This window comes from Oncorhynchus keta, unplaced genomic scaffold (assembly GCF_023373465.1).
Source record: "Oncorhynchus keta strain PuntledgeMale-10-30-2019 unplaced genomic scaffold, Oket_V2 Un_contig_3987_pilon_pilon, whole genome shotgun sequence".
Taxonomy (NCBI): Eukaryota; Metazoa; Chordata; class Actinopteri; order Salmoniformes; family Salmonidae; genus Oncorhynchus; species Oncorhynchus keta.
In genome coordinates, this window is record NW_026287543.1 from 64,601 (window position 1) to 78,689 (window position 14,089).

General features: G+C 48.7%; 1 pseudogene; it reads right to left on the reverse strand.

Annotated features, from left to right (window-relative positions):
• The window catches only part of LOC127924390 (ryanodine receptor 2-like), a 63,241-nt pseudogene extending 55,998 nt beyond the window's left edge, over window positions 1–7,243 (reverse strand).
• Window positions 7,244–14,089: the final 6,846 nt, after the last annotated feature.

The following is a 14,089-nucleotide window of genomic DNA, read 5'->3' on the forward strand; positions in this document are numbered from 1 at the left end:
GTCAGGCCCTGTGTAACCTGGCTATACATGTTAATGAGTGTTGTACAGCGTAACAGTTCTGTGCTGGGGGAGGGGGGTCAGGCCCCTGTGTAACCTGGCTATACATGTTAATGAGTGTTGTACAGCGTAACAGTTCTGTGCTGGGGGGTCAGGCCCTGTGTATCCTGGCTATACATGTTAATGAGTGTTGTACAGCGTAACAGTTCTGTGCTGGGGGGGTCAGGCCCCTGTGTAACCTGGCTATACATGTTAATGAGTGTTGTACAGCATAACAGTTCTGTGCTGGGGGGTCAGGCCCCTGTGTAACCTGGCTATACATGTTAATGAGTGTTGTACAGCGTAACAGTTCTGTGCTGGGGGGTCAGGCCCCTGTGTAACCTGGCGATACATGTTAATGAGTGTTGTACAGCGTAGCAGTTCTGTGCTGGGGGGGGTCAGGCCCCTGTGTAACCTGGCGATACATGTTAATGAGTGTTGTACAGCGTAACAGTTCTGTGCTGGGGGTCAGGCCCCTGTGTAACCTGGCGATACATGTTAATGAGTGTTGTACAGCGTAACAGTTCTGTGCTGGGGAGGGGGTCAGGCCCCTGTGTAACCTGGCTATACATGTTAATGAGTGTTGTACAGCGTAACAGTTCTGTGCTGGGGGGGTCAGGCCCCTGTGTATCCTGGCTATACATGTTAATGAGTGTTGTACAGCGTAACAGTTCTGTGCTGGGGGGTCAGGCCCCCTGTGTAACCTGGCTATACATGTTAATGAGTGTTGTACAGCGTAACAGTTCTGTGCTGGGGGGGTCAGGCCCCTGTGTAACCTGGCTATACATGTTAATGAGTGTTGTACAGCGTAGCAGTTCTGTGCTGGGGGGGGGGTCAGGCCCCTGTGTAACCTGGCTATACATGTTAATGAGTGTTGTACAGCGTAACAGTTCTGTGCTGGGGGAGGGGGGTCAGGCCCCCTGTGTAACCTGGCGATACATGTTAATGAGTGTTGTACAGCGTAGCAGTTCTGTGCTGGGGGGGTCAGGCCCCTGTGTAACCTGGCGATACATGTTAATGAGTGTTGTACAGCGTAACAGTTCTGTGCTGAGGGGGTCAGGCCCCCTGTGTAACCTGGCTATACATGTTAATGAGTGTTGTACAGCGTAACAGTTCTGTGCTGGGGAGGGGGTCAGGCCCCCTGTGTAACCTGGCTATACATGTTAATGAGTGTTGTACAGCGTAACAGTTCTGTGCTGGGGGGTCAGGCCCCTGTGTAACCTGGCTATACATGTTAATGAGTGTTGTACAGCGTAACAGTTCTGTGCTGGGGGGTCAGGCCCCCTGTGTAACCTGGCTATACATGTTAATGAGTGTTGTACAGCGTAACAGTTCTGTGCTGGGGGGTCAGGCCCCCTGTGTAACCTGGCTATACATGTTAATGAGTGTTGTACAGCGTAACAGTTCTGTGCTGAGGGGGGTCAGCCCCCTGTGTAACCTGGTGATACATGTTAATGAGTGTTGTACAGCGTAACAGTTCTGTGCTGGGGGGGTCAGGCCCCCTGTGTAACCTGGCTATACATGTTAATGAGTGTTGTACAGCGTAACAGTTCTGTGCTGGGGAGGGGGGTCAGGCCCCTGTGTAACCTGGCTATACATGTTAATGAGTGTTGTACAGCGTAACAGTTCTGTGCTGGGGGTCAGGCCCCCTGTGTAACCTGGCTATACATGTTAATGAGTGTTGTACAGCGTAACAGTTCTGTGCTGGGGGAGGGGGGGGTCAGGCCCCCTGTGTAACCTGGCGATACATGTTAATGAGTGTTGTACAGCGTAACAGTTCTGTGCTGGGGGTCAGGCCCCTGTGTGACCTGGCTATACATGTTAATGAGTGTTGTACAGCGTAACAGTTCTGTGCTGGGGGGTCAGGCCCCCTGTGTAACCTGGCGATACATGTTAATGAGTGTTGTACAGCGTAACAGTTCTGTGCTGGGGGAGGGGGTCAGGCCCCTGTGTAACCTGGCTATACATGTTAATGAGTGTTGTACAGCGTAACAGTTCTGTGCTGAGGGGGTCAGGCCCCTGTGTAACCTGGTGATACATGTTAATGAGTGTTGTACAGCGTAACAGTTCTGTGCTGGGGGGGTCAGGCCCCTGTGTAACCTGGCTATACATGTTAATGAGTGTTGTACAGCGTAACAGTTCTGTGCTGGGGGGGGTCAGGCCCCTGTGTAACCTGGCTATACATGTTAATGAGTGTTGTACAGCGTAACAGTTCTGTGCTGGGGGTCAGGCCCCCTGTGTAACCTGGCTATACATGTTAATGAGTGTTGTACAGCGTAACAGTTCTGTGCTGGGGGTCAGGCCCCTGTGTAACCTGGCTATACATGTTAATGAGTGTTGTACAGCGTAACAGTTCTGTGCTGGGGGTCAGGCCCCTGTGTAACCTGGCTATACATGTTAATGAGTGTTGTACAGCGTAACAGTTCTGTGCTGGGGGAGGGGGTCAGGCCCTGTGTAACCTGGCTATACATGTTAATGAGTGTTGTACAGCGTAACAGTTCTGTGCTGGGGGGGTCAGGCCCCCTGTGTAACCTGGCTATACATGTTAATGAGTGTTGTACAGCGTAACAGTTCTGTGCTGGGGGGGTCAGGCCCCTGTGTAACCTGGCTATACATGTTAATGAGTGTTGTACAGCGTAACAGTTCTGTGCTGGGGAGGGGGGTCAGGCCCCCTGTGTAACCTGGCTATACATGTTAATGAGTGTTGTACAGCGTAACAGTTCTGTGCTGGGGGTCAGGCCCCTGTGTAACCTGGCTATACATGTTAATGAGTGTTGTACAGCGTAACAGTTCTGTGCTGGGGGAGGGGGGTCAGGCCCCTGTGTAACCTGGCTATACATGTTAATGAGTGTTGTACAGCGTAACAGTTCTGTGCTGGGGGGTCAGGCCCCCTGTGTAACCTGGCTATACATGTTAATGAGTGTTGTACAGCGTAACAGTTCTGTGCTGGGGGGTCAGGCCCCTGTGTAACCTGGCTATACATGTTAATGAGTGTTGTACAGCGTAACAGTTCTGTGCTGGGGGGGTCAGGCCCCTGTGTAACCTGGCTATACATGTTAATGAGTGTTGTACAGCGTAACAGTTCTGTGCTGGGGGGGTCAGGCCCCCTGTGTAACCTGGCTATACATGTTAATGAGTGTTGTACAGCGTAACAGTTCTGTGCTGGGGGAGGGGGGTCAGGCCCCTGTGTAACCTGGCTATACATGTTAATGAGTGTTGTACAGCGTAACAGTTCTGTGCTGGGGGGTCAGGCCCCTGTGTGACCTGGCTATACATGTTAATGAGTGTTGTACAGCGTAACAGTTCTGTGCTGGGGGTCAGGCCCCCTGTGTAACCTGGCGATACATGTTAATGAGTGTTGTACAGCGTAACAGTTCTGTGCTGGGGGGGGGGGGTCAGGCCCCTGTGTAACCTGGCTATACATGTTAATGAGTGTTGTACAGCGTAACAGTTCTGTGCTGAGGGGGTCAGGCCCCCTGTGTAACCTGGTGATACATGTTAATGAGTGTTGTACAGCGTAACAGTTCTGTGCTGGGGGTCAGGCCCCCTGTGTAACCTGGCTATACATGTTAATGAGTGTTGTACAGCGTAACAGTTCTGTGCTGGGGGGGGTCAGGCCCCCTGTGTAACCTGGCTATACATGTTAATGAGTGTTGTACAGCGTAACAGTTCTGTGCTGGGGGGGGGGGTCAGGCCTCCTGTGTAACCTGACTATACATGTTAAAGAGTGTTGTACAGCGTAACAGTTCTGTGCTGGGGGGGGGGTCAGGCCCCCTGTGTAACCTGGCTATACATGTTAATGAGTGTTGTACAGCGTAACAGTTCTGTGCTGGGGGGGGGGTCAGGCCCCCTGTGTAACCTGGCGATACATGTTAATGAGTGTTGTACAGCGTAACAGTTCTGTGCTGGGGGGGGTCAGGCCCCCTGTGTAACCTGGCTATACATGTTAATGAGTGTTGTACAGCGTAACAGTTCTGTGCTGGTGGGTGGGGTCAGGCCCCCTGTGTAACCTGGCGATACATGTTAATGAGTGTTGTACAGCGTAACAGTTCTGTGCTGGGGGGGGGGGTCAGGCCCCCTGTGTAACCTGGCTATACATGTTAATGAGTGTTGTACAGCATAACAGTTCTGTGCTGAGGGGGGTCAGGCCCCTGTGTAACCTGGTGATACATGTTAATGAGTGTTGTACAGCGTAACAGTTCTGTGCTGGGGGGGTCAGGCCCCCTGTGTAACCTGGCTATACATGTTAATGAGTGTTGTACAGCGTAACAGTTCTGTGCTGGGGAGGGGGGTCAGGCTCCCTGTGTAACCTGGCTATACATGTTAATGAGTGTTGTACAGCGTAACAGTTCTGTGCTGGGGGTCAGGCCCCCTGTGTAACCTGGCTATACATGTTAATGAGTGTTGTACAGCGTAACAGTTCTGTGCTGGGGGGTCAGGGCCCCTGTGTAACCTGGCTATACATGTTAATGAGTGTTGTACAGCGTAACAGTTCTGTGCTGGGGGTCAGGCCCCTGTGTAACCTGGCTATACATGTTAATGAGTGTTGTACAGCGTAACAGTTCTGTGCTGGGGAGGGGGTCAGGCCCCTGTGTAACCTGGCTATACATGTTAATGAGTGTTGTACAGCGTAACAGTTCTGTGCTGGGGGAGGGGGGTCAGGCCCCTGTGTAACCTGGCTATACATGTTAATGAGTGTTGTACAGCGTAACAGTTCTGTGCTGGGGGGTCAGGCCCCCTGTGTAACCTGGCGATACATGTTAATGAGTGTTGTACAGCGTAACAGTTCTGTGCTGGGGGTCAGGCCCCCTGTGTAACCTGGCTATACATGTTAATGAGTGTTGTACAGCGTAACAGTTCTGTGCTGGGGTCAGGCCCCTGTGTAACCTGGCGATACATGTTAATGAGTGTTGTACAGCGTAACAGTTCTGTGCTGGGGGGTCAGGCCCCTGTGTAACCTGGCTATACATGTTAATGAGTGTTGTACAGCGTAGCAGTTCTGTGCTGGGGGTCAGGCCCCTGTGTAACCTGGCGATACATGTTAATGAGTGTTGTACAGCGTAGCAGTTCTGTGCTGGGGGGGTCAGGCCCCTGTGTAACCTGGCGATACATGTTAATGAGTGTTGTACAGCGTAACAGTTCTGTGCTGGGGGTCAGGCCCCTGTGTAACCTGGCTATACATGTTAATGAGTGTTGTACAGCGTAACAGTTCTGTGCTGGGGGTCAGGCCCCTGTGTAACCTGGCTATACATGTTAATGAGTGTTGTACAGCGTAGCAGTTCTGTGCTGGGGGGGTCAGGCCCCCTGTGTAACCTGGCGATACATGTTAATGAGTGTTGTACAGCGTAACAGTTCTGTGCTGGGGGTCAGGCCCCTGTGTAACCTGGCTATACATGTTAATGAGTGTTGTACAGCGTAGCAGTTCTGTGCTGGGGGTCAGGCCCCCTGTGTAACCTGGCTATACATGTTAATGAGTGTTGTACAGCGTAACAGTTCTGTGCTGGTGGGTGGGGTCAGGCCCCTGTGTAACCTGGCGATACATGTTAATGAGTGTTGTACAGCGTAACAGTTCTGTGCTGGGGGGGTCAGGCCCCTGTGTAACCTGGCGATACATGTTAATGAGTGTTGTACAGCGTAACAGTTCTGTGCTGGGGGTCAGGCCCCTGTGTAACCTGGCTATACATGTTAACGAGTGTTGTACAGCGTAACAGTTCTGTGCTGGGGGGGGGGGTCAGGCCCCCTGTGTAACCTGGCTATACATGTTAATGAGTGTTGTACAGCGTAACAGTTCTGTGCTGGGGGTCAGGCCCCTGTGTAACCTGGCTATACATGTTAATGAGTGTTGTACAGCGTAGCAGTTCTGTGCTGGGGGGGTCAGGCCCCCTGTGTAACCTGGCTATACATGTTAATGAGTGTTGTACAGCGTAACAGTTCTGTGCTGGGGGAGGGGGGTCAGGCCCCCTGTGTAACCTGGCGATACATGTTAATGAGTGTTGTACAGCGTAGCAGTTCTGTGCTGGGGGGGGGTCAGGCCCCTGTGTAACCTGGCTATACATGTTAATGAGTGTTGTACAGCGTAACAGTTCTGTGCTGGGGGGTCAGGCCCCCTGTGTGACCTGGCTATACATGTTAATGAGTGTTGTACAGCGTAACAGTTCTGTGCTGGGGGTCAGGCCCCCTGTGTAACCTGGCGATACATGTTAATGAGTGTTGTACAGCATAACAGTTCTGTGCTGGGGAGGGGGTCAGGCCCCTGTGTAACCTGGCTATACATGTTAATGAGTGTTGTACAGCGTAACAGTTCTGTGCTGAGGGGGTCAGGCCCCCTGTGTAACCTGGTGATACATGTTAATGAGTGTTGTACAGCGTAACAGTTCTGTGCTGGGGGGGTCAGGCCCCTGTGTAACCTGGCTATACATGTTAATGAGTGTTGTACAGCGTAACAGTTCTGTGCTGGGGAGGGGGGTCAGGCCCCCTGTGTAACCTGGCTATACATGTTAATGAGTGTTGTACAGCATAACAGTTCTGTGCTGGGGGGGTCAGGCCCCCTGTGTAACCTGGCTATACATGTTAATGAGTGTTGTACAGCGTAACAGTTCTGTGCTGGGGGTCAGGCCCCTGTGTAACCTGGCTATACATGTTAATGAGTGTTGTACAGCGTAACAGTTCTGTGCTGGGGGGTCAGGCCCCCTGTGTAACCTGGCTATACATGTTAATGAGTGTTGTATAGCATAACAGCTCTGTGCTGGGGGTCAGGCCCCCTGTGTAACCTGGATACATGTTAATGAGTGTTGTATAGCGTAACAGTTCTGTGCTGGGGGGGTCAGCCCCTGTGTAACCTGGCGATACCTGTTAATGAGTGTTGTACAGCGTAACAGTTCTGTGCTGGGGGTCAGGCCCCCTGTGTAACCTGGTGATACATGTTAATGAGTGTTGTACAGCGTAACAGTTCTGTGCTGGGGTCAGGCCCCCTGTGTAAGCGGTGTTAGTGTACAGGAGGAGCTGTGGGAGAACTGGACAGCGTGTGTTTCTAAAGGCCCTGAGGTTGCAGTATTCAGCTGCTCCACTCCTCACCCAGGAGCTCATATAACGAGTTCAGCGTGGATCTCCAGGCCTCCCCGGCCTCCCTGCCCGCCACCTCAGCAAAATGAGCCGCGCTGCTGTACACGTGGAGACGATCGATACACTCCAACACCAGGTTTATCATCCCCTGGGGAGAGGGGGAGGGAGGGAGGGAGGGAGGGAGGGAGGGAGGGAGGGAGGGAGGGAGGGAGGGAGGGAGGGAGGGGAAGGAAGGAGGGAGGGGAGGGAGGGAGGGAGGGAGGGGAGGGAGGGAGGGAGGGAGGGAGGGAGGGAGGAGGAGGGAGGGAGGGAGGGAGGGTTGGGATGAGAGGGAGAGAGTCATGTTATACATATCACAGTGTATCATAGTGTATCATAGTGTATCATAGTGTATCATAGTGTATCACAGTGTATCATAGTGTATCATAGTGTATCATAGTGTATCATAGTGTATCACAGTGTATCACAGTGTATCATAGTGTATCATAGTGTATCATAGTGTATCACAGTGTATCATAGTGTATCATAGTGTATCACAGTGTATCATAGTGTATCATAGTGTATCACAGTGTATCATATTGTATCATAGTGTATCATAGTGTATCATAGTGTATCATAGTGTATCACAGTGTATCATAGTGTATCATAGTGTATCCTCATACATAGTGTATCATAGTGTATCATAGTGTATCATAGTGTATCATAGTGTATCACAGTGTATCATAGTGTATCATAGTGTATCATAGTGTATCATAGTGTATCCTCATACATAGTGTATCATAGTGTATCATAGTGTATCATAGTGTATCCTCATACATAGTGTATCATAGTGTATCATAGTGTATCATAGTGTATCATAGTGTATCCTCATACATAGTGTATCATAATGTAACATAGTGTATCATAATGTATCATAGTATATCCTAATACATAGTATATCATAGTATATCATATGGGATGTGATCTGTAGTGTTCTGACTGCTCTCTAACAGGAGAGACAGAGAGACAGAGATGTGATATGTAGTGTCATGACTGCTCTCTAACAGGAGAAACAGGGATGTGATCTGTAGTGTTATGACTGCTCTCTAACAGGAGAGACAGAGAGACAGAGATGTGATCTGTAGTGTTATGACTGCTCTCTAACAGGAGAGACAGAGAGACAGAGATGTGATATGTAGTGTCATGACTGCTCTCTAACAGGAGAAACAGGGATGTGATCTGTAGTGTTATGACTGCTCTCTAACAGGAGAGACAGAGAGACAGAGATGTGATCTGTAGTGTTATGACTGCTCTCTAACAGGAGAGACAGGGATGTGATCTGTAGTGTTATGACTGCTCTCTAACAGGAGAAACAGAGATGTGATCTGTAGTGTTATGACTGCTCTCTAACAGGAGAAACAGGGATGTGATCTGCAGTGTTATGACTGCTCTCTAACAGGAGAAACAGGGATGTGATCTGCAGTGTTATGACTGCTCTCTAACAGGAGAAACAGGGATGTGATCTGTAGTGTTATGACTGCTCTCTAACAGGAGAGACAGAGAGACAGGGATGTGATATGTAGTGTTATGACTGCTCTCTAACAGGAGAGACAGAGAGACAGGGATGTGATCTGTAGTGTTATGACTGCTCTCGAACAGGAGAGACAGGGATGTGATCTGCAGTGTCATGACTGTTCTCTAACAGGAGAGACAGAGATGTGATCTGCAGTGTTATGACTGCTCTCTAACAGGAGAGACAGAGAAACAGGGATGTGATCTGTAGTGTTATGACTGCTCTCTAACAGGAGAGACAGAGATGTGATCTGTAGTGTTATGACTGCTCTCTAACAGGAGAGACAGAGAGACAGGGATGTGATCTGTAGTGTTATGACTGCTCTCTAACAGGAGAGACAGAGAAACAGGGATGTGATCTGTAGTGTCATGACTGCTCTCTAACAGGAGAAACAGGGATGTGATCTGTAGTGTTATGACTGCTCTCTAACAGGAGAGACAGGGATGTGATCTGTAGTGTTCTGACTGCTCTCTAACAGGAGAAACAGGGATGTGATCTGTAGTGTTATGACTGCTCTCTAACAGGAGAGACAGGGATGTGATCTGTAGTGTTCTGACTGCTCTCTAACAGGAGAAACAGGGATGTGATCTGTAGTGTTCTGACTGCTCTCTAACAGGAGAAACAGGGATGTGATCTGTAGTGTTATGACTGCTCTCTAACAGGAGAGACAGAGAGACAGAGATGTGATCTGTAGTGTTATGACTGCTCTCTAACAGGAGAGACAGGGATGTGATCTGTAGTGTTATGACTGCTCTCTAACAGGAGAAACAGAGATGTGATCTGTAGTGTTCTGACTGCTCTCTAACAGGAGAAACAGGGATGTGATCTGTAGTGTTATGACTGCTCTCTAACAGGAGAGACAGAGAGACAGGGATGTGATCTGTAGTGTCATGACTGCTCTCTAACAGGGAGACAGAGAGACAGGGATTTGATCTGTAGTGTCATGACTGCTCTCTAACAGGAGAGACAGAGAGACAGGGATGTGATCTGTAGTGTTCTGACTGCTCTCTAACAGGAGAGACAGGGATGTGATCTGCAGTGTTATGACTGCTCTCTAACAGGAGAGACAGAGAGACAGGGATGTGATCTGTAGTGTTCTGACTGCTCTCTAACAGGAGAGACAGGGATGTGATCTGCAGTGTTATGACTGCTCTCTAACAGGAGAGACAGAGAGACAGGGATGTGATCTGTAGTGTTCTGAATGCTCTCTAACAGGAGAGACAGGGATGTGATCTGCAGTGTTATGACTGCTCTCTAACAGGAGAGACAGAGAAACAGGGATGTGATCTATAGTGTCATGACTGCTCTCTAACAGGAGAGACAGAGATGTGATCTGTAGTGTCATGACTGCTCTCTAACAGGAGAGACAGAGAAACAGGGATGTGATCTGCAGGGTCATGACTGCTCTCTAACAGGAGAAACAGGGATGTGATCTATAGTGTTATGACTGCTCTCTAACAGGAGAGACAGAGAAACAGGGATGTGATCTGTAGTGTCATGACTGCTCTCTAACAGGAGAGACATTGATGTGATCTGCAGTGTCATGACTGCTCTCTAACAGGAGAAACAGGGATGTGATCTGTAGTGTTCTGACTGCTCTCTAACAGGAGAGACAGGGATGTGATCTGCAGTGTCATGACTGCTCTCTAACAGGAGAAACAGGGATGTGATCTGTAGTGTTATGACTGCTCTCTAACAGGAGAGACAGAGAAACAGGGATGTGATCTGTAGTGTTCTGACTGCTCTCTAACAGGAGAGACAGAGAAACAGGGATGTGATCTGTTGTGTTATGACTGCTCTCTAACAGGAGAAACAGGGATGTGATCTGTAGTGTTATGACTGCTCTCTAACAGGAGAGACAGGGATGTGATCTGCAGTGTTATGACTGCTCTCCGACCGGAGAAACAGGGATGTGATCTGCAGTGTTATGACTGCTCTCTAAAAGGAGAAACAGGGATGTGATCTGTAGTGTTATGACTGCTCTCTAACAGGAGAGACAGAGAAACAGGGATGTGATCTGTAGTGTTATGACTGCTCTCTAACAGGAGAGACAGAGATGTGATCTGTAGTGTTATGACTGCTCTCTAACAGGAGAGACAGAGATGTGATCTGCAGTGTTATGACTGCTCTCTAACAGGAGAGACAGAGAAACAGGGATGTGATCTGCAGTATCATGACTGCTCTCTAACAGGAGAGACAGGGATGTGATCTGTAGTGTTATGACTGCTCTCTAACAGGAGAGACAGAGAGACAGGGATGTGATCTGTAGTGTTCTGAATGCTCTCTAACAGGAGAGACAGGGATGTGATCTGCAGTGTTATGACTGCTCTCTAACAGGAGAGACAGAGAAACAGGGATGTGATCTATAGTGTCATGACTGCTCTCTAACAGGAGAGACAGAGATGTGATCTGTAGTGTCATGACTGCTCTCTAACAGGAGAGACAGAGAAACAGGGATGTGATCTGCAGGGTCATGACTGCTCTCTAACAGGAGAAACAGGGATGTGATCTATAGTGTTATGACTGCTCTCTAACAGGAGAGACAGAGAAACAGGGATGTGATCTGTAGTGTCATGACTGCTCTCTAACAGGAGAGACATTGATGTGATCTGCAGTGTCATGACTGCTCTCTAACAGGAGAAACAGGGATGTGATCTGTAGTGTTCTGACTGCTCTCTAACAGGAGAGACAGGGATGTGATCTGCAGTGTCATGACTGCTCTCTAACAGGAGAAACAGGGATGTGATCTGTAGTGTTATGACTGCTCTCTAACAGGAGAGACAGAGAAACAGGGATGTGATCTGTAGTGTTCTGACTGCTCTCTAACAGGAGAGACAGAGAAACAGGGATGTGATCTGTTGTGTTATGACTGCTCTCTAACAGGAGAAACAGGGATGTGATCTGTAGTGTTATGACTGCTCTCTAACAGGAGAGACAGAGAAACAGGGATGTGATCTGTAGTGTTATGACTGCTCTCTAACAGGAGAGACAGAGAAACAGGGATGTGATCTGCAGTATCATGACTGCTCTCTAACAGGAGAGACAGGGATGTGATCTGTAGTGTTATGACTGCTCTCCGACCGGAGAAACAGGGATGTGATCTGCAGTGTTATGACTGCTCTCTAAAAGGAGAAACAGGGATGTGATCTGTAGTGTTATGACTGCTCTCTAACAGAGAGACAGAGAAACAGGGATGTGATCTGTAGTGTTATGACTGCTCTCTAACAGGAGAGACAGAGAAACAGGGATGTGATCTGCAGTATCATGACTGCTCTCTAACAGGAGAGACAGGGATGTGATCTGTAGTGTTATGACTGCTCTCTAACAGGAGAGACAGAGAGACAGAGATGTGATCTGTAGTGTTATGACTGCTCTCTAACAGGAGAGACAGAGAGACAGAGATGTGATCTGTAGTGTTATGACTGCTCTCTAACAGGAGAGACAGAGAAACAGGGATGTGATCTGCAGTGTTATGACTGCTCTCTAACAGGAGAGACAGGGATGTGATCTGTAGTGTTATGACTGCTCTCTAACAGGAGAGACAGGGATGTGATCTGTAGTGTTATGACTGCTCTCTAACAGGAGAAACAGGGATGTGATCTATAGTGTTATGACTGCTCTCTAACAGGAGAAACAGGGATGTGATCTGCAGTGTTATGACTGCTCTCTAACAGGAGAGATAGAGAAACAGGGATGTGATCTATAGTGTTATGACTGCTCTCTAACAGGAGAAACAGGGATGTGATCTGTAGTGTTATGACTGCTCTCTAAAAGGAGAAACAGGGATGTGATCTGTAGTGTTATGACTGCTCTCTAACAGGAGAGACAGAGAGACAGGGATGTGATCTGTAGTGTTCTGACTGCTCTCTAACAGGAGAGACAGAGAGACAGGGATGTGATCTGTAGTGTCATGACTGCTCTCTAACAGGAGAGACAGAGAGACAGGGATGTGATCTGCAGTGTCATGACTGCTCTCTAACAGGAGAAACAGGGATGTGATCTGCAGTGTCATGACTGCTCTCTAACAGGAGAAACAGGGATGTGATCTATAGTGTTATGACTGCTCTCTAACAGGAGAGACAGGGATGTGATCCGTAGTGCTATGACTGCTCTCTAACAGGAGAGACAGAGAAACAGGGATGTGATCTGCAGTGTTATGACTGCTCTCTAACAGGAGAAACAGGGATGTGATCTGCAGTGTTATGACTGCTCTCTAACAGGAGAGACAGAGAAACAGGGATGTGATCTGTAGTGTTCTGAATGCTCTCTAACAGGAGAGACAGGGATGTGATCTGCAGTGTTATGACTGCTCTCTAACAGGAGAGACAGAGAAACAGGGATGTGATCTATAGTGTCATGACTGCTCTCTAACAGGAGAGACAGAGATGTGATCTGTAGTGTCATGACTGCTCTCTAACAGGAGAGACAGAGAAACAGGGATGTGATCTGCAGGGTCATGACTGCTCTCTAACAGGAGAAACAGGGATGTGATCTATAGTGTTATGACTGCTCTCTAACAGGAGAGACAGAGAAACAGGGATGTGATCTGTAGTGTCATGACTGCTCTCTAACAGGAGAGACATTGATGTGATCTGCAGTGTCATGACTGCTCTCTAACAGGAGAAACAGGGATGTGATCTGTAGTGTTCTGACTGCTCTCTAACAGGAGAGACAGGGATGTGATCTGCAGTGTCATGACTGCTCTCTAACAGGAGAAACAGGGATGTGATCTGTAGTGTTATGACTGCTCTCTAACAGGAGAGACAGAGAAACAGGATGTGATCTGTAGTGTTCTGACTGCTCTCTAACAGGAGAGACAGAGAAACAGGGATGTGATCTGTTGTGTTATGACTGCTCTCTAACAGGAGAAACAGGGATGTGATCTGTAGTGTTATGACTGCTCTCTAACAGGAGAGACAGAGAAACAGGGATGTGATCTGTAGTGTTATGACTGCTCTCTAACAGGAGAGACAGAGAAACAGGGATGTGATCTGCAGTATCATGACTGCTCTCTAACAGGAGAGACAGGGATGTGATCTGTAGTGTTATGACTGCTCTCCGACGGAGAAACAGGGATGTGATCTGCAGTGTTATGACTGCTCTCTAAAAGGAGAAACAGGGATGTGATCTGTAGTGTTATGACTGCTCTCTAACAGGAGAGACAGAGAAACAGGGATGTGATCTGTAGTGTTATGACTGCTCTCTAACAGGAGAGACAGAGAAACAGGGATGTGATCTGCAGTATCATGACTGCTCTCTAACAGGAGAGACAGGGATGTGATCTGTAGTGTTATGACTGCTCTCTAACAGAGAGACAGAGAGACAGAGATGTGATCTGTAGTGTTATGACTGCTCTCTAACAGGAGAGACAGAGAGACAGAGATGTGATCTGTAGTGTTATGACTGCTCTCTAACAGGAGAGACAGAGAAACAGGGATG